The sequence below is a fragment of the Vespa crabro genome, chromosome 2 (genome assembly GCF_910589235.1).
Source record: "Vespa crabro chromosome 2, iyVesCrab1.2, whole genome shotgun sequence".
Classification (NCBI taxonomy): Eukaryota; Metazoa; Arthropoda; class Insecta; order Hymenoptera; family Vespidae; genus Vespa; species Vespa crabro.
Window position 1 is genome coordinate 897,501 of NC_060956.1, and position 20,823 is coordinate 918,323.

Genomic DNA, 20,823 nt, shown 5'->3' on the forward strand with positions numbered 1-20,823 from the left:
GAGAGAGAGAGAGAGAGAGAGAGAGAAACGGTGGTAAGAAACAGTGCCGAGGAACCGACGACTTTCCTCCTTCGAGAGGAGCTGGATGAAGGAGGAAGCCGCAATCCGACTGTGCGATCCGACGACCGATCTCGAGCGAGATCGTACCTCGGATATAAACGGGATAGAAAACGAAGAAAAAGGAAATCTACCTTTCGAATTCTCGATCGATTCTCTCCAGACGTCGAGATCGAAAGTGGACGGTTCGAGAGGAGCGCCGCCGTTCAAGGTCATCGGGAGAACGTTTTCTCTCTCTCTCTCTCTCTCTCTCTCTCTCTCTCTCTCTCACGTCGTATTCATCGAGCAAATCGTCTTTTCGTACAACGAAATCGTGAGCCAGTAATTAAAGTTGACTCAACGACCGGTCTTTGTTCCTAATTGCTATCTCCTCTTAATTGATATTGAAATTTAATTTATTTCCGCGATGTATTTATTTCTAACGAATCTCTCTTTGTTTCTTTCACGATTGATATGTGTATGTGTATATATTTATATATACATATATATATATATATATATATATATATATATATGTATTTTTTTTTTTTTCGTTCAATTGTAAATTTTATTTAACGTTAAATTATAAACGATATAATTTAAAAAAGTTTTTCTTTTCGTTTATCGTTATTCATTATTTCGGTATTACACGGGGACGAGCTAAGGGGCAAAAATAACGCACGGGTGATATTTCAACGAACGAAATTCGTTGGCCACGATGTGTTCGGCCCCTCGTCGTCATTTTGTATCGGATAAATAGCTTTCTCCGGGCGTCGCGGTGCCTTGATCGCGACGATCGATCATCCTTTCGACGATGACGATGAGGAAAAAAAGAAAAGAGGGAGGAGAAACGAGAACGATTCATCTCACTTTTCGTAGAAGGCTGCTCTTGAGGAACAAGCTTCTACTACGAACCTTTCTCCTCGTTTTCTCTCTCTCTCTCTCTCTCTCTCTCTCTCTCTATCTATCTATATATCTATTTATCTACCTATCTATCTATGTATCTCTTTGAAATTCAATCGAAATATTCTTACTTTTACCTGCATTTCATAGTACATTATCGCGTTACGAATTTATAATAAATACGTACACATTCTCGCAAAGGATAGCACGGAGAACGAAGAATATGGGTTCAACAAAGCAGGGAATTGAATTCAATTGGAATTATAAAATCGTTCGAACGAGCATAATCGCGTCGCCCGCGAACAAAGGTTTCTCTTTCTCTTGACATATTTGAATGTCGGAGAAATTGTAAAAAGAGTGGAAAACTAAATTGTTTTGTAAAAAAGAAAAACGGGGCGTTTGAAAAAAGGAACGAAATGACGAAAGAAAAAAAAGAAAGAAAAAAAAATTAAAAAACTCCATGCAAAACGATATTTGAACGTGTTACGTATATCGTTTATCGAATATTCGTCATATTATTTTCCACGCGCACTCGTTTCGTAACTCGCGAACTCGTTGGAGCATCGCGCTCGGTTAACGCTATTAGTTTTACAATGCATTAACGCCAGGCGTCGTTAATAATCGAGGAGACGAATTAATTATGCGCGCGGACGCGAAATGAATAATTGGATAACTTTGCAAGAGGGGGGTCGCTAATTAATTTTGTTATGCCGTAAACCCTGTGTATATCATGGATTATTATTGTCCTCTTTCTCTCTCTCTCTCTCTCTCTCTCTTTTTTCTTTTCCTCGCTTTTCTCTCTTTCACATCCCTGTCCCCCTTCCACCCACTCACCCACCTACCGCGAAACGTTTACCGAGTAAAATTTACTCGACGACAGGATAGGATTTGATCAATTTCGATGAACGATTATCGATCTTCTTTTGAAAATTTTCGAGTATAGTCAATCAAGAAAAGGGCCAAGGTCCGATATCTTAAGGGAAAAGAAAAAGGTATAGAGAAAGAGACAGGAGGAGGGTCCCTTTCTAATAAGAAAAGGTGCGTCAAAAATCGCCCTCTCCCTTCTCCTACCTCTCCCGAGTGAAGGGACGAGAAGAAGGAAAAGAAAAAAGAAAGAAAAAAGGGACGTCGGATCGTAGGAATTTCGTAGGCCAACGACGGGATACAATATAACTCTGTAATAAAATGGCTCCGAATTTTTCTGACCCTTCGACCCTCCTTTCTTTCTCTTTGACCAGGTATTCTACTCTGTTTTCCATGAGTATAGTTTCACATTTTTTTCTGTCTATCTCTCTCTCTCTCTATCTCTCTATCTCTCTCTTTTATAGTAACCATCATCACGAGAAACATTATTTGTACCGTAATAAAAACTAGAAAAATGGATCCTACGAATCCAAGAGAAGTGGTAAGATACATCGGATTCGTAAGAGTGTAATTTAACGAAAGAAAAAAAAAAAAGAAAAGAAAGGAAGAAGAAGAAGAGGAAATAAAAAAAGAAAGGATAGAGAAAATGAGTTAAGTAGAAAAGATTATGTCGGATAAACGATGTAAAAATGTAAGGAAAGTCATTCTCACTCGTGAGAATACGATATATGTGTTGGTTTGCACGTACTACAACTAAAGGAAACGGATTATAAAACGAGTGAAAAATGTGAGAAAAATGTATCAAATTGGTGAGAATGGAACGAAGAAAGAATTCATGGATATATGTATGTATATATGTATGTATGTAAATATAAACGTAAACGTATGTATAATCGAGCCAAGTGGAAAGAAGACAAACATGGTTCGTAAAGAGAAAGAGCTAGGCGATAGAGGGGGAAGGAGAAGGGAATCGAGGCAGAAATTCTGGCGGTCTTTTATCGAAGTCTTTGCACCATAAAGTTCCTCGACTAGGTTTTTCCTCTCCCTCTTTATTTCCTTCCATCCCTCCCCCTCCTTCCTCTACAGACCCATCATCCGCGAATCTCCTTTTACCGCACGTGTTTCGCTCTTGTGTCGCGTTCTTCGGCCGAACGAATACCAAGCCGCTGCATTCTCCGCCTTCCACGGAGTTTCTCCAACCTCCTTTTTCTCCTGTTTCTCCTCCTCCTCTTCAAGAGTTTCGTAACACCAACGACACGTATATCATCCTCCAGATTATTCCAAGCAAATCTCTTACTTCGTCCGTTCACAATTTTAATCCGATTTCGTTAGCGCGCCAAGCGCGAACGAGAGAAAATTACATCGCCGATTAGTCGTGTTAAATAAATAACAAAGTAATTGTTTCCTTTTTTTTTTTTTTTTTTTTTTTATATATACATAGGCAATAAAAATATACCTGATACGAGGAATAAGAGGAAAATATTGGGTTGTTCGTAGAGAAAAGATTCGATCCACAAAGACAATCGATATCCTTAGTAGTAGTAGTAGTAGTAGTAGTAGTAGTAGTAGTAGTCGTTGCGTCTACGATCGATGGCTCGATCAGGGTCATTGGTCCGTTCTTATTGTTAGCTCCGCGTGAGCTCACGAATTCTTGGCCGGCTCCGTGCTCGATATAACCGGCGATCTGTCGTCATCGTACACCGAGTTTATATTCGTGCTACGAAAGGGCCGTTAATAGCCTCGTTCTACCGCTTTTGTGCGGCGTCCCCACTATATTTTCGTGCTTTCCACAATCGCCAGGGAGATTAATTCGTTCGGAAGAGCAAAGCCGACTTTCTTCCTCCCCCTACCTCTTACTCCACCTCTACCCACGCGGGTACCTTCGGAAAATCTTTCGACGAAAGATCTTGGGGCATCCCCGTGGGCGTTGATATTAATCTTCGAATTTGTGTGGGCGGAAGGAAGATTAAAAGGAATCGCGGATGTTCCGAGTATAAAGGGAGAGAGAGAGAGAGAGAGCGAGAGAAGAGTTTGTTATCTCTCCGGAATAGTGGATTTAGGAAACTTTGTTACGAAAAAAAGAGATAGAGAGGAAAAAAGAAGAAATAAATTGGGAAACTTTGAAGAGTAACAATCTATACCGATCTGTTTCTATTTAATTTCATTAAATTGATTACCGGAAATTGCTTTCAGTACGGATATCATTGGATATCGATCGATAGTAAAAGAGATTGCATTTTACACGTATTTAGAAACGACTATATATATATATGTGTGTGTGTGTGTGTGTGTGTCTATCTAGCGGCAGAAATCTCTTGTCAAATATTTGAAACAAAATCGTGACATTTAATTGTATTTAAACAATTCCATTGGAACAAAATGTAGCGTGTAACAGAAAGAAAAATTTTAGGGAAGGAAGATGGGACGTCCCCGATAAGGAGTCTCGTTTTCGTGTAACGAGTCTCGTCTAACACGATCGAGAGAGGACGATCGAGAAAGGTTAAAGAGAAAGAGAGAGACAATCGACAGTTCTCCACCATCGTAGTCGAGTTTAGACACGTATTAAAGGCACTTGGCGTATCTCGAGCATTGATTCATCGTCCGAACGGCAAAGCGGGAAATCGTTGGAACGTGGCCAATCGGTGAACGCGCCCGCACGCGCACACACACACGCTACACACTACACGATAGCCTCTTTGGAATCGAATGTGTCGTGTGTGTTAGGCTAGACACGGCAGCTCGTTTCTTCTTCCGAAAGTTTCACCCAGCTGACCCAGACCCTCTCAGTGTGATTTTCTCTCTCTCTCTCTCTTTTATATATCTCTCTTTATCTCTTTCTTTCTTTCCATTTTTTTCTTTTATTTTTTAAAGTATGCATCTCTTAATTCCTTCATTTAGTTTCAATCAGATATCATTACCGATACGATCACGTTTTATTTCAAGAAATTAACTTAATATATCTATATCTATATCTATATATATATATATATATATATATATATATATATATATATATATGTAAAATATTATGAATATTTTATATACCTAATGGATGTAATATTCGCATGTGATTATATATACGTATCTATCAAATATAACAATTGTTTTGTATTATTTAGATGCAAGAAGTAAAATCGATATGACGCATTCGTTATCGAAACGTTTCTATATCGGTACGTTGGTTTTTGTAATAAATGAATAAGCCGGTTGGTTGTTCCGTTTGATATTATCGATTTCTTCGGCTTATTCGTTTATTTAAAATGAATATTAGAAAAGAGTATGCGCTTTCGAAGAGACAATGATGGGGGAATACAACGCCCCAGCCACGGATCAGCAATGCTCCAATTCTGGTCATGAATAAGCTATTAATACTCCGGCCCCGCGTCGCGAATCAAGCTGGACGTAAAGTACGCTTCGAATGCTTACCCGTTACACCTTTCGTCTCTTCGTTTCTATCAGTTCGTTTTTAATTTTATTTTATTCTTTCTTTTTTCCTTTTCTTTCTTCTCTTTTTCTTTTTCTTTTTTATCGCACTCTAGGTACGGCGCAAAGCTTTCGCTATCTACGATTTCACTTTGAATTCTTTACGCGATTCTTCCTCTCTATTTCTTTTTCTTCTCTCTCTTCTCTTTCTCATTATTTTACATAGAAATTAATAAGTTTTATTTCAATGAATACGATTGTTAAAGAACATTTAATATTTCTAAAAATCAATTAAATCTCGTCGAACCGTTAAGATTCATTTTAAACAAAGCCAACATTTTTTCCTTAATTAAAAGTTTCGAGACCGAGACGGGAAGGGTCGATTAGAATCGAATGCACGTTGTAATTTATTGCACGCGCCGACACGAGGAAAAGGTCAATGTCGCGCAAAGTACACGTTTTAACGAGCCTTTCCTTCTCCCTCTCTTCTCTCCCTCTCCTTCTTTATCGAACGCAAGCAGCCTTTTTCGTTGGTAACGCTGACGACTAGACGATGGTGTACGGTGAAAGTAGGCTATCGACTATCGCCTCTACCTACCTACCTACCTTCCAATCTATCAACACTATCGATACTAAATAGTGTGCAAGCGAGCGAGATAGATTGACAAACAAACCGACGGACGGATAGACAGATAGACAGACAGACAGACAGACAGACATACAGACAGAGGATAATGCGGGACGAGCCCGCATTCGATCCGTTTAACGCGAAACCGTGCAAATTTAGCAAATTTCGACTGATTTCCATCCATCGAATCGACGACTCGTCCTATTAGACCTCCTATTTCTCCTCCTCCTCTTTCTCTACCTTTTCATACTCCTACTCTCTTTTTCGTTATTCAGCTTTCGAAAATCATGCTCGGTCAACGAACGTGCTCTTCTATTCGTTATCGAATATCGGCGATATCGAATCGTTTAAAGTTTATAGTTTGTGCCTCGTTTATTTGCAGAATTTGCAATTCGTATTTCCCTTTAAAAAGCTCAAATAGCTCGCATAATTACGACGTTAATAATTCATTTATTAATTTAGAGCAATAATGGAACGCATACAATTTCGATTTAAAGGATATATATATATATATATATATATATATATATATATATATATATATATATATATATGACGTTATTAACAAAATTGAGGGAAAAAGTGTGAATAAATTAAAAGTTATTCAATGATTAACGTGATAATTGAACGGTAATAAAGAAAAGTAGAAAATGAATATTCGCGAGCGCGTTTTTCCTTTTTTCTTTTTTCTATCGTACGAGTTCGTGCGCATAACGTAACAAGTCGTGTGGGTCATATGAACCCGCACGCGTGCGTAACTTATAACATATAAATGTGTGTGTATTTGTGCACGTGCGTTTCCCCTTCCTCCCTCTATTTTTCTCTCTGTTTCTGTGTTCCTCGGAATGTATTCCTATAGAATGTCCGTCAAGTTGACCATTCGGATAAACTCCGACTCGACTCAGCTTTCTGATTTGTCGTTACGACCGAGTTTCAAGGAGTTCCACGGAATATACACCGTTTGCCATCTTCTCAGAGTACTCTTCTTCTTTCTTTTCTTCTTTTTATACTCTTAAAGTTCTCTTTTTGATACCAACTAACACGTCGTAAGATGTGGATAAAGATCCTAGTATCCTTTTCCACATTCTTTCTCTCTTATCTCTTTTATATCTCGAATGAACAACGCTGGTTCCGTCGATCAATTCCACGTTAATCTATTTTTAAAGATAAACTTTGAAAGGCTTGCATTACGTTAAAATGACATGTGGCGGAAACCGCAAGTATATATGTACATGCCGTTTAGTCACGTTCGATGTATAGAGATATGTTATGTATGTAGTTGGGGGATACAACATTGGAAAATTGTAAATTCTCTTCGTCCTGTAGAGTATCGATTCCATTAAAACAAATTTAATCATATATATATATATATATATATATATATATATATATATATATACATGTGTGTGTATATATATATCTTGATTAATCATCGATCTAAACGCAAATGAGAATGGTATCGGGCCCGAGTGTGAGTAGCATCGTGAAATCACGCTAAGCGAGTTTCGCGCTCTGTTTATGCTCCCTTGGGTGTATATTTAGCGACATTTGTGGAACGGATGCTTCGTTGGCTTTGGTCCAGCGGCCGTTCTCTGGATTACACGGCCTTTCTTCGTCTCTATTCCTTCTACCTTTATTTACCACGACATTCTTCCGTACATTCGAAATATCAATTCTTTCCAGACTCCATCGCTAATAGCTTAAATAAAATATTAAATTGTCCAATTCGAAATGATGGGAGACGGGAGATAATTCTTACATCATTTTCGTGATATCGATTCTTCGATTATTAGACGTCGAATAAAAGAAATGTATATAAATTCCATTAACTTATCGAAGTAATAAAAGTATTATGATCAAACTGTAAACTCGATTTAACGTCAACTTAAGACAGATTTTACAGTCTTGATCTATTATCGAATTTTAATCGCAACATTTATAAATAAAAAGAAGAAGAAGAAGAAAGGGGAGGGAGTGGTGCAGTAAAAGAATCAAGATTAGAAGTAGAAAACGGAAGTTACTGTTCGGCGACGCGTAATTTCCATTCAGAGTTCGTGTGTTGCACGACCACGAAAAAGCACGAACGAAGAAGAAGAAGAAGAAGAAAGGGACGGATGGAGGAGGGTGACGACGACAGGTGGTGATGCTTGGAGGGTCGGAGAGGCCATATAACAGGGTGGAAGTTCGAAAGGGAGAAAGAGAAAGAGGGAAAGAGAGAGAGAGAGAGACAATGAGCGACCCACATACGACGGCAAATAACAAGCGTGGCAAAGTAATGAGAGATAATGGGCCTCCATTATCGTTCGCCGATAACTCGAGCTCGCACTCGACACTCCGCGTACCTTTTCTCTCTTATTTTCTTTCTTTCTTTCTTTTTTCTTTTCTTTTTTTTCTTCTTTCTTTCTTTCTTTCTCTCGAGATTGAACAGGACATTTATTCCTCTTATATTCTGGAAATAAGTTGTCACGGTTTTTCAAGAGATTGGAAGGATAAAAAAAAAAGAAAAGAAACTTGTAGTATTTTATTTGTAAATTATATCGTAATAGAGTCGAATTCTTTTTAACCTTGATGAAGCATGTGAAACGGACTTTGGAGAAATTTTACGTAACGAATATAAAGAAAGAAAAAAATGATAAAACTCGCGAAGTTGGTGCTTCTCTTTCTTTCTCTCTCTCTTTCTCTCTTTCTTTGATCAAGATTCGTGATCGTGCGATTCCGAATGATTTTTGCCGATCATCCTTGAAGACATCAGGTACAACGAACTCTCGTGAAAAGCACTGTTGGTGGTAACGTCTGAAATCGGCCGTACCCACTACTTTGTCTTTTAGCGATCGGGAGATATAAATCATGGCTCTCAGAAAAAAGTCAGGCCGTCTCATTTAAGAGAGACAAAGAGATAGAAAGAAAGAAAGAGAGAAAGATAGTGAGAAAGAGAGAGAGAGAGAGAGAGAGAGAGAGAGAGAGAGAGAGAGAGAGAGAGAGGACGAATGGTTGTTTCACGGTCGTTGCTATTTCTTTCGTACATCGTCCTCTCTTTCTTCGTCTCTCCTTTCTATTTTTCGAGCCAACAGAAAAGAGCGAGAGTCCGGTCGTCCGTCGTATGTGTATCTTTGGCCATAATCTTCAGGTAGATTGTTGAGATCTCTCTCTCTCTCTCTCTCTCTCTTTCTGGTTTACTCACACACTTACTCTCGCTCTCTCGACTCGATCTTGTTTATTTGGATCGAGAGAAAAGAAAGACGAAAAAAAGAAAAACGCTTGCAGTCGCGACATATACTCACCGCACGTCTCAATCTCATGCGAGTGACAAGAGAAAAAGAGAAGAACCGGAGACTCGCGAGAATAAAGGATATCCCCGCTTTTGAATATTTTAACACCGAAATCTCTTTCCCTTCGCGTTCTCTTGGCTTAACCGACTTGTGGAAAAAAGGAAGAACGTTATTTGCGTAGGATCTAAACAGAGACACTTTTAGCATCGCTCGGCGGCCTTTCCTTTTCATCTTCTTCTTTATCATCTTCTTTTTTCTTTATTTTTCTTTCTTTCTTTCTTCATTTTGTCTTTTATTGATGAAAGAAAATGCAAATGGTTTTTTATCTCGTAAATACTCTTTCTTTTGTGCAACAGATATATAATATATATATATATATATATATATATATATATATATATATATATATATATATTGCGTTAGATAGCAATGATTATTTAGGTTAATCCATTGTCATGGCCATGAAGAAGAGCGTAGAATATAATTTGTTTCAATTTCAAGGATCCTTTCTTCGATGTAGAAGTGAATTTTCATGGGAAAGGATTTTTCTTCTTTTTTTTTCTTCTTTTTTTTCTTCTTCTTTCTTGTCTCTTTTTATGCAAAACTAGAAGAAAAAAGAAAGAAGAAAATCTTTTACGCCAACCTCGTCATTGTCGTCGACGATACTGTCGTCGTCGTCGTCGTCGTCGTCGTCGTCGTTGTTGTCGTCATGTCTCTCTGTGGCGTCGCACGATCGACTCGCGACGTGTCCCGTATTTTCCATGTAAATGTATGCGGCCTTGACATCCCAGCCAAGCGAGCGACCAGCCGAGAGAGAGACCAGCCGAGCTGTGCTAGCAACCAAGCGCCATATCGCGTACGTCGTTTCGTCGTTTCGTCGTTTCGTCGTTTCGTCGTTTCTCCTTGTCGCGTTGCCTACCGCCCGGCACCAATCAGAGTTTCGCAATCGAACCTTCGACGGTAACGCAATACACCTAACTTCGCTAACGTTGTTTGCACGCCTCTCTCAAGACCCATATACATAGGCTCTTGAGGTTTGATGTCTTTTAAAAAAAAAAATTTCAATTTTTTTATTTTTTTATTTTTTTTTATCTTTCTTTTTTTTTTGTACTTCTTTCACTATTTCTCTCCGTGCCCGTTACGTTTGGTTTCAAATTTTAAATAATAATAAACTTCTTTTCGTTCGGGCTATAGAATCTTTTTTTTTTTTTTTTTTTTTTTAATTTTCAAAAGAAATATCAAATTATAAATCCGTCGATATAATTCGACGTGTTGTAACGTGGGTCTGACTAGACCAAAAAATCTTTCGAAACGATCTTTGAGACATTGCCAGCTATCTTCGAGGATTTATCGTAATATGATAAATTATTTGAAACATTCAACGTCGCGAGTTACGCGTCGAAATGCGTTATCTCTATTCGTAAATACGACTATAGATTAGATAAAAAAAAAGAAAAAAGAAAAAAAGAAAGAAAAAAGAACAAAAAAAGAAATAATAGCGAAGATTCTTTGAACAAATGACATCGTAAAATTGTGAAAATTCGAGAGAAAAGCGTTGTCTTCTTTTCGAAAGAAGATTTTTACTTTATTTATACGCTCATAACGTTTGCCGGATCGAACTCCGCGATGAGATTAATCGAAAGCGCTTTTCTCTTCGAAGAGATTCACCCAGATGATGCTCGAAAACGATCCAATCTCGAAGCGGGGGATCACGAAAGGGAAGTAATAACAACGATGAAGAATCTCTCTCTTTCTCTATAATATATATATATATATATATATATATATATATATATATATATATATATATATATATATATCGTTTTATCTCTTTTTCATCTTTACCGTCCATGTTGCAGCACCGTTCGGATTATCCTTAATATCGTTAATGAACTCCTTATTACGATCATCCCTGACCCTTACCCTCGAGTATCGAAACTCGGCTCTCCGCGATAACAACTCTCTGGTATCGCGTTAAAAAGATTACATCTTCATCTTTACCTCCTTTCTCTCTCTCTGTCTCTCTCTCTCTCTCTCCCCCTCTTGATATTTACGTTTGACTATATCGCGTACGATTAAAACGACGAGATATAAGTGACAATTATAATTTTGTCACTCGCGTTATCGTAGGAATTAGTCTTCGATTCGTTCGTTTTCACGCTACTACGTCTTTGAATTTTACGATTAAATCGTATTCGTATAAATCTCTATCGTACGTTTATCAAATAACAATGCTCTTTGTTTCTTAACCATTCGAGGCCCATTTCGCGATTTCCCGTGTATGGCGATTATTAAAGAAATTTAATTCTTCGTCGAACTCGTGCCAGTCGAGAGGAGGATATAGATGGTTATAGTCGCGAATTAACTTTCGACTCGCTTCGGTACTCAGGATATATCGGAGTCGTGTCGTTGAGTGAGAGAAGGTAGTGCGAGGGCTCGCGCGAGGGTGGGTGGTGGAGAAGAAGAGAAGGAGAAGAAGGAGGAGGAAACGACGGAGTAACTTAAATCCGGCAGATTGGTTTCGCCTGCTTCGACGATTCTGGCGTCGATCCAACAAGCGGATTTCTCTCCGCTGCATAACACGGAGAAGAGATATCTTCGTGCCCGAATTTTCCTTCTCGCAATACCGAATCACATGTTGAATACACGCCGAATACAAGCTGAATACCGCGCTCCAGGTATCTGTCGTGCATTTAGACGATTGAATTTTCTTTTCGACGTCGCTTCTTCTCTTTTTTCCTTCGCATTTTAAAATAGACATTTATATTAGCGGGATCTCGAATTATCCGAGTAATTTTTAATAGTAATTTTTCGAAAGAGGTTAAGTAATAATCGAAGAACTTTTTTTGTCGTCGTCAATTTTTTATACTTATAAGATGTAAGAACTGAAGGGATCGTTTACAATAACGGCGTTCGAAGCTAATTTCGTCCTTGGAATAACGAAATTGTCGATAAAACGATTTGCCTGTTAATTAATTGTTTCGAACCAGCGATGACAATCGTTTTGCTCTTAACGAGGATCATTGTTCGAGGAAGGTTCCCTTGTTTGGTTCGCTAGCTCGCTCGCTCGCTCGCTAGATTGCTAGCTAGCTAACTAGATATATAGATAGATAGATAGATAGCTATCTAGCTTGCTAACTCGATCTCCTCGTTCTCTCGGTCGACCCGAATAATCCGTTTCTCTTTCTCCCGCCTCCGATGTCTGTCAGCGTGTCAAGGTCGTCCGCGCGAAGGATACGCGGAGATCGCATCAGGGATGCGAGCTCACGATTCACTTGTAATTTCCTGCGATGGTTTGTGAAACGCAACGATGATAGATAGTCGAACGTCATTTTTCAAATATTTTTATTTAATCAAATTTTATAGCGGATTTTATTCGATCGTCATTGATATTTCAATGCCAAATCGAGACGCATCGTCCGAAATTAATATAATTAAGTAATAATATATTAAATAAATGATATCAGCGATATAATCAACGTAATATTAATACAATTATAGACGCTTCTATTTATCTTCGTGACGCTTATCTTCGATGTTGTCGTTTAACGCCCTTAATATCGCTCGGTCAAGGTTTCGATACGTTTAAAGGGATTAGACGTGGTAACCCTTTTCGACGATAGGCCGATATATCGCTTTGTATTATTGATCCGTAGAACCGGTCTGACTGGAACCGGCTATCAAAACGTCAAGGTGACGCTAGTTATCGATTGCGTCCCGGGGTGAACTTCATGGTGGCATAATTCGACGTGGATCGATCTCGATAAGTCGAAGAGAAACTAGTTCTCTTCCGGCGACATCCTTTCCCCCTCGTGTCACCTGCTCGGACGAGAGAGTAAAGAGGAAAGGAAGCTTTTTTCCAAGCAATTTCCGATAATCGATTCCTATTTGATGTTCGATATGGAAAAAAGAAGAAAATAAAGGATAAAGAAAGAAGGAATATTTTCCAAAGATGTATCATCTCGTTTACTGATAGACCTAGATATCGTATTTAAATATGTCCGTACTGATCAACTCCTAAAAGGTACGACCCGATAAAAATTTTCACGAGCGTACGAAGATCAAATATCGAATCTTCTCTCTCTCTCTCTCTCTCTCTCTCTCTCTTCTTCTCTTCTTTTAGCTTCTTACTCCCTCTTAGACTTTTCCCGTGAGTTTATTAAGTTTTTATCTGGTCCTTGTTTCGCGCCCCTACCCACCCACCTTTATACCGCGAGATTTATAGGGACAATGCTTCTTTACGGTCGTGAGAGGAAAAGAAGAGCAAACGAGAGGGACGATGGGAGAAAGAGAAAAAGATAAGAGAGTAGTGAGTGAGAGAGAGAGAGAGAGAGAGGGATAGAAAGAAGAAATAGAGGATAGAAAGAAACGGCGAATGGCGCTCGACGCCGAGTCGTGGATGAAAAGATCGGTCGAGTGTCGAGGGAGGCGGAGGTTGGTTGATGGGGAAGACGGAGGGGGAAACGCTCGCGCCTGTGTTCTCGGTGTGTAGGAATGAGAGAAGGCTGCTGCTTGAGGGTGGAACACGTCGAAGAAAGGAATCGATGCTTGTTGCGAACGAAAGAGCGAGAGAAAAAGAGGGAGAGGGAGAGAGAAAGAGAGAGGAATAGAGGAGACGATAGGACGTTGCTCTCGAGTTCGAGACACAATGTTAATGGAATCGTAAGAGGTATTTGTATTGTGTCAAATCGATAGTCTCTCACTCTCTCTCTCTCTCTGTCTCTGTCTCTGTGTGAGAACGATCTTTGAGAATCTTGTCGACGTTTTTCTTCTTCTCTCTTCTCTCCTTTCACACTTTGATCTCTAATAACGTACACGTCATCGTACGAGTCTAACGCGTCGGGTTATTGAATTTTCTTGTATTTCTCGATCGATCCACCGAGAGAACGAGAGGGAGAGAGAGAGAGAGAGAGAGAGAGAGAGAGAGAGAGAGAGAGAGAGAGAGAGAGAGAGAGAGCAAATAAAAGAAGGAATGGGAGAGAGAAACGATGAAACGTCGGTCCGTTTATCGTCGAAAGTCGATCCAATAAGAATCTCATGATCAAGATAGAGATCTCAAAAGAGAAGAAGAGTCGTTTATTTGACTTAGCGTCCCGACTAGTTGTTCCTCCGTTCTCAGGTTCTTGCTTTCGGAATGCGTTTCGCGTACGCGTCGACAGTTCGTATCCATGTTCCCGCATCTCCGCATTATTCTCGAGAACGTTTCTCTGCTCTGCCTCTGTATTACCACCGTCTCGTGTGTATGTCTCTCCGCGCGCGCCCGTATGCACATACACATTACACGCGCGCGCACGTTTTCTATGTATAGATGTATGCGTGTACGTAAATGGCGCGCGAGCAAGATTGTATGCGTGTCTCTCACCGCAGGATGGGTAAGCGTGCGGCCGTACGACCGCGCGCTCTCTGCCACTGTAATTACATGCTGCTACTAACAGGTATTTCGTCCGTGGTATTTATGCAAACTAAATCATTCGGGACGGCCCGGTGGAACGCTACCGATCGTTTTCTACGCTCGTGAAACCGAGATCAAACATGAATTCCTTCTTTCACTTGCTTTTTTAATCCATCTTTCTTTCTCTCTATCCCATCTTTCTTTTTTCTCCCTTGCTATCGGTCTTTGTTCTTTTTTCTTCTCAAATCGGTACAAAGTCGTTTCGTATCTTTTCGTGAATTTTGATTTTTATACTTTGGTGATATTTTAAGCGAAAGCAGCGCATTTCCTTTCTTCGCATTTAATCTTATCGAATATTTTCGGATCGCGTAAGGCTTGACTCGAGAAGGTTCAAAGATCGTCGTCTTAGTGGCAATGTGCGTGCCTATCTTCTTCATCGTCGTCGTCGTCGTCGTCGTCGTCGTCGTCGTCGTCGTCGTCGTCGTCGTCGTTGTAGTACGTCGACAAGCTTGCTTGCTTGCTCGCTCGGTTTAAAGCCACGAAGCGGTTTGCTCGGTTCAAGGCTTATAATTACTCGATCTGCAAGTAGGTCGCTTTCTCCACGGCACTTTGCGCCACCGGCTTCGAGTCTCGCGTACCGGGAATCCTCGGTTACGCTATTAAATCTACCGCTTCAGCCTTGATTCCTTATTTCCTCGCGAGCTCGATCGTGCTAAACTACATTATGCATATACATGTAGATATATACCTTTTATGCCCTACATAGATCACGATCGATCATTATATCTCGATTTATTTCTCATGTCTTAATCCGTCGATAACACGATAAACGATTTACATCGCGGTTGTAAATCTATTTCAAAGTACTCATAGTTTTTTTCTTCCTTTATTTTTCTTTTTTAATAATTTTATGAACGTTTCTAATAAAATCTTTCGATGAATAATTTTTATCAAGATTATGTGAATCAAGATTACATCTTTTGTAATTACCCGTTTGTTACCGTTACCGGATCTTCCTCTTTCTCTCTCTCTCTCTCTCTCTCTCTCTCTCTCTCTCTATTTATTTATTTATCTTTCTCCGTGATGTAGGCCACGGAGTGAAGTCGAAGAATCGGAGCTTGGAAAAATGAGCGGTCAATTAGCGACTCGGTTTCTCTTTTATTCCCTCTCGAATTACGTGCCAAAATACACGGTGTTGCGTATCCGTACTTGTGACTTCCGATCTTCACGTTTTATGATGATACTAAAGAGAGAAGAAAGGAGAAGAGAGATTGAGAGAAAGAGAGAGAGAGAGAGAGAGAGAGACAGACAAACAGAGACATCGTAAACCGCAAATAATAACAAACAGCAAAATCATCGAGCGAATGTCTCGTAGCATGAAAAGTTCTCTCGTTTTTCTCACCAACTCTTTCTCTCTTTCTCTCTCTCTCTCTCTCTCTCTCTCTCTCTCTCTCTTTCTCTCTCTGTCTCTGTCTCTTTTTCGTTGATTGTGCTCAACGATGCATCGCAACGAAATATGATTGGAACTCCCGCGCTATTGAAATTGTTTTCGCGCGTAACAGCCTGTACCGTTACGATTCACTAAACAGAGATAGATAGATAGGTAGATAGATAGAGAGAGGTGGGAGAGGTGGAAGAGAAAAAGAGAACAGTTGCTCTCTCTCTCTCTCTCTCTCTCGCTATCTCGTTTATATCCGATTTTTACAAGAACGTATCGATCTTCGGAAAACGCGTTTCTCTATTTGGTTAGGCCATCGTAAGATAATATTTTCAATCGACTTCTAAGAACGAATTCAATATAACTCGTGACTTCGTTTAATATGAAGTAAAAAAAAAAAACCAGATGGACATATTAATGTTCGATAAATTTTTATTTCGATCGAATGAAACTTAATTCTGGAATTTCTTGGCTCCGTTCGATCTTAACATTCATGAATTAAAGATGATATATTCATTGGTAATTGATAATAGATATTGTATAAATGGAATGTTCGAAGAAAGAAATTTATAAAATTCTAGTAGCAGCTCTTTTTTAGTAGTAGCTTTTTCTTCCTCTCTCTCTCTCTTTTTTTTTTTTTTTTTTTTTTATATATAATTTGATTTACGTTCGTAGGTAATATTTTCGTTTGCACGTAAAATATTATAAATATCTTATCACAGCAGATACATTTTTCAACAAGAATATTAGAAAATAGATGGATACATTTTCGTAAGGAGATCAGAGGAGGGGGGGGTTCAATGATCCGACTAATTCTATAAACCCCAAGGACGTTTATACACATTGGACATGGTCTTCATCGTGATCGTTGGTCCACGCGCATTGACCCGACGTTTCTCATACCGGAAGCGTACGCTCGTTCGCACGCACAAATACACACGGATATCGTCGAGATGTACATATATACGTATGGATAGACAGAAGTAGAGCGCGCTCGTGAGAGAGAGAGAGAGAGAGAGAGAGAGAGAGAGAGAGAGAGAGAGAGAATGAGTGAGTAAATGCACGTACGCATGTACGTACGCACGCACGCACGCAAAATGGTGGTCGGACCCGTCGGGATCGTCGAGGCTGCTGCATTGATCGGGAGGGTTCATCCTCCTTCTCCTCTTCCTCCTCCCCTCCAAAGCTCACCACTCTTCGCTCTTTCCTCCCCTTTGGCGAACAACGGACAAAGAGAGAGCTCCGTGGGAGGAGAAGCTTTTGCTCTCTCGCTTAGACGAGTCCTCACGGTCACTTTGCGTCGAACTGGATGATCGTTTCTAAACGATAACAACTATATCGAATGATTTTAGATACCTACTTCGGTCTATTTTTTTATCATTATTTTTCTTTCCAATTTGCGCAAATTAACATCACTTTCTTGTTACATCCTTTTTTTTTTCTTTTTTCTTTTTTTTTTTTTTTTTTTTCTATTCCATACCATTTCTTTGTAATCGTACAATTAGAAACACCAAACGTTCAACAATTTCGTATGGCTTAACGTAAAATGTGCATTGCATCGCGAAAAGGGACGTTCATTATATGTTATGTGTACAATAAGGAGGCATTCGAATTCGTAGTTGAATTTTTCTTACTTCTTTTTTTTTTTTTTTTTTTTTTTTTTTCTTTTCTTTCTTTCCTTTTTTCGTGATGGAGTCGCCGTACAATGTTCGTTAATTGGAAAGCCGGAAGTTTCGGTATGCGTTTTACCCCGGAAAATACTTTGCTTCCCTTTTGTTTTCCCTTCGAGAGCGAATAAAAATGAGATCGACGGATTCTGTTACTTTCGTAATAAAAGTTAAAAGGTAAAAAAGCTAGCGAGGGAGAGAGGGGTAGAAAAAGAGAGAGAGAGAGAGAACGGAATGAGAGAGAAAGTTCGATAAAAGATCGTTATCCGTGCCATTATTTTGTGATATTTTTCTTTTCGAGAGGGTGGCCGATAAGCGAACTGAAACTCTAATACACGGTGGACACGTAAACGAGCAACGTAAAAGTGCAAAAAGCTCCTCGTTAAATTTTTAACGATGTCAATCCGTCCGGTTCCACTTTCAGCTTTTGCGAATATTCGCGTTTCCCTTCTACCGAAGTTCCTCCCCTCCCCTTCTCCCTCTACCCCTCTTCATTCCCCTCTTCCATTTCATCACACATCCGTTTTCAACCTTCTATCGCGTTAAACGCGCGGAATACAAAATTATTTGCGAGCTAACGATTGATCGCGGATATTGCATCGAATTATAATCTTTCGGATTAATCTATCATAAATTCCCGTTGAAAGTTTCTAATCTTTTACTATTTTCCAAGCTTTCGTTACGGAGTAATGCTTATTTTTGCTGACAGAAAATGGAAGAAAGAAAGCGAGAAGGAAACCAGAGAGAATAGGAGGTAGAAAGATAAATATGCTAGCTCGCTTAGGAAAAAGTCTCTTCGTTTCTCTCGTGGTGTTGGAGAGAGAGAGAGAGAGAGAAAGAGAGAGAGAAAGAGAGGGACCACGTAGAAACACAGAGAAGAAACGTTTAAAAGATACGCTCCACGTCCGCGTCCATGCGCATTTCCGTCTGTCCTTGCAACGAGCACTTCTCGTAAATATCGTTAAGTAAACGCTCGGCTCTTGTAGCTTTGACGTAGTTTCGCTTCGTTTGAAAATTCCGTGACTCTCTTTCTCTATTTCTCTCTCTCTCTCTCTCTCTCTCTCTCTTCAAATAAGAAAACTGACTACGACTCCGACTCCGACGACGACGATAACGATAATTAAGGGTTTTTGATATTTCAATCTCACTTCTTTTTTTATCCTCCGCTGAAGGAAATACGAAATCATTCGAAAAAAGGAATTCCCGTTGCAACTCGTTAGAACGATTTCAAAGTTTTCTCATCGAATTTGAAAAGTTTCTTTTCAATCTACGATATGAGAGAGAAAGAGAGAAAAAATTTTATGTTGAGTCGAAGGATAATTTCGTCGATTAAATTTTCCAACGTTCGAGTCGGAAAGACGAACGAGCAGCTGCTGACCGACAACATTCGGTTAATTTATGTCCGTCTATTGGCCGGGAGTAACCACTAGTCGCATTACCGGACACCGCGCAATGTCGAATCTGAGATCCCATCAACGATCTATGATGCACGATCTACGAGCTCGCGCCGCACCAGTCGATTCGGGAAACGAGAAGCGTGTCGGCTCGACACGCTCGTAATTTTCCTCGTAATTCTCTCTCCCTCACGTTCGCTCGAGCAAGCGTGGCTCGTTGAATCGGAGAAGTGTAGGTGGAAGGGAGACAGCAAGATAGAGAGAGAGAGAGAGAGAGAGAGAGAGTCAACGAACATCGGAACTCGAGAGTGAGTGAGTGAGTGAGGGAAGGAAAGAGGGAGAGAGAGAGAGAGAAAGATAGACCGCGATCGATCTTCTCCGAGCTGCTACTCGGCTCCACGACCAGGACCATTCCCAATGTTCTCAAACATTCGGTATCCTGTAAATCTCCGGCTTATCCTGCGAATCTAAAGCCTTTCTCAGACTTTCGCGCTTTACTAGGGGAGAAAGGTAAACGAGCAAAGAGAAAAGATAGAAACAATATATATATATATATATATGTAGAGAGAGAGAAGGAGAGAGAGAGAGAGAAAAAGAGAGAGTAAATTTCATCTCGGTTATTTCCCTCACAGAACGTTTATTTTACAAGCCAATTACATCGTTGGATCATTGTTACAATTTACTGTTAGATACAATAATTACGGTTTCTCCCTTTTACATTTATTTAGATTTAGAGATCTTTAGGGTTTTTTCCTTTTCTTCTCTTTTTCAGTTTCTTTCTTTTTTTTAATTTTTTTCTCCTTCAAACGAATCGTTGAACCTTGAAAATTCCTGCAAGCCAAAGAAGAAAAAAAAAAGAAACAAAAAGAGCGAAAGGGGGGAGAGAGAGAGAGAGAGAAAGAGAGAACATTTTAATTCGGATGCTGGGACGAGCGAACCATGATAGCAAATTGAAGGTCAGTGCGCGATGAGACGCGATAAAAGCGTTACGCGCCGCTTCGAAAGGTCAAAGTTCCCTCGCACGTTATCGTGGGTGGCTCGCATAGGCGTTTTCCCGAAACATTTTCATTTTCTGGGTAGAATGCGAATGTGTCCCGCCATTTTCCACACAGGAAAAGCGTAAACTCTGACATTTCGAGCGCGTGCGTACTTTCTCTTCCCTCTCTTATACCCCACACCCATATCATCTCTTCTCTACATTCGCCTTTCCTCCCCTCCGAACTTGTCAAAGTATTTTCTCTCTCGCTCTTTCGACGTATTATTTTCCACGTTGTTTTTCATCGTTTAACGAACTGACGTCCCGTTGTTTTCGCCCACGCGACATCTTCGCTCTTTTCTCATTTCTTTTTACTTTCCTCGTAGTCTTGAAAACTTTTCTATCTCGACTTTTCAAATAATAATAATAATGGACATTATTATTATATATATTTTAAAGAAAAAAAAAAAAAAAAAAAATGAATAAAATATCCTGTTTTCCACTACCGAGAGAATTTTCGATAATATTTCATGATGCTTGATAAAACTTAATGGATTCGTTAAAGCTCTTATTTATAACGTTTCATAAAATCAGAAACTTTTCGATCGAACTCATGTAATTTCTGTATTGTGAATTCGTCGAATATTATATATCAAATGTATAGAATATTATAGATGTGGATTGATACGAGATGAGAGAGAGAGAGAGAGAGAGAGAGAGGTTGACCGTTAACGTATTCGCTTCGTGTTTACGGCCGGTTAGAATTCGATGAAGGATTTATAACGTGGACAACGACTACTGTTGCTGCTGCTGCTGCTGCTGCTGCTGCTGCT

General features: G+C 39.6%; 1 protein-coding gene across 8 annotated transcripts in view; it reads left to right on the forward strand.

The window, feature by feature from the left end:
* The window catches only part of LOC124422086 (mucin-5AC), a 186,889-nt gene that overhangs the window by 53,271 nt on the left and 112,795 nt on the right, over positions 1–20,823 (forward strand). The gene's annotated exons all lie outside the window — the stretch shown is intronic.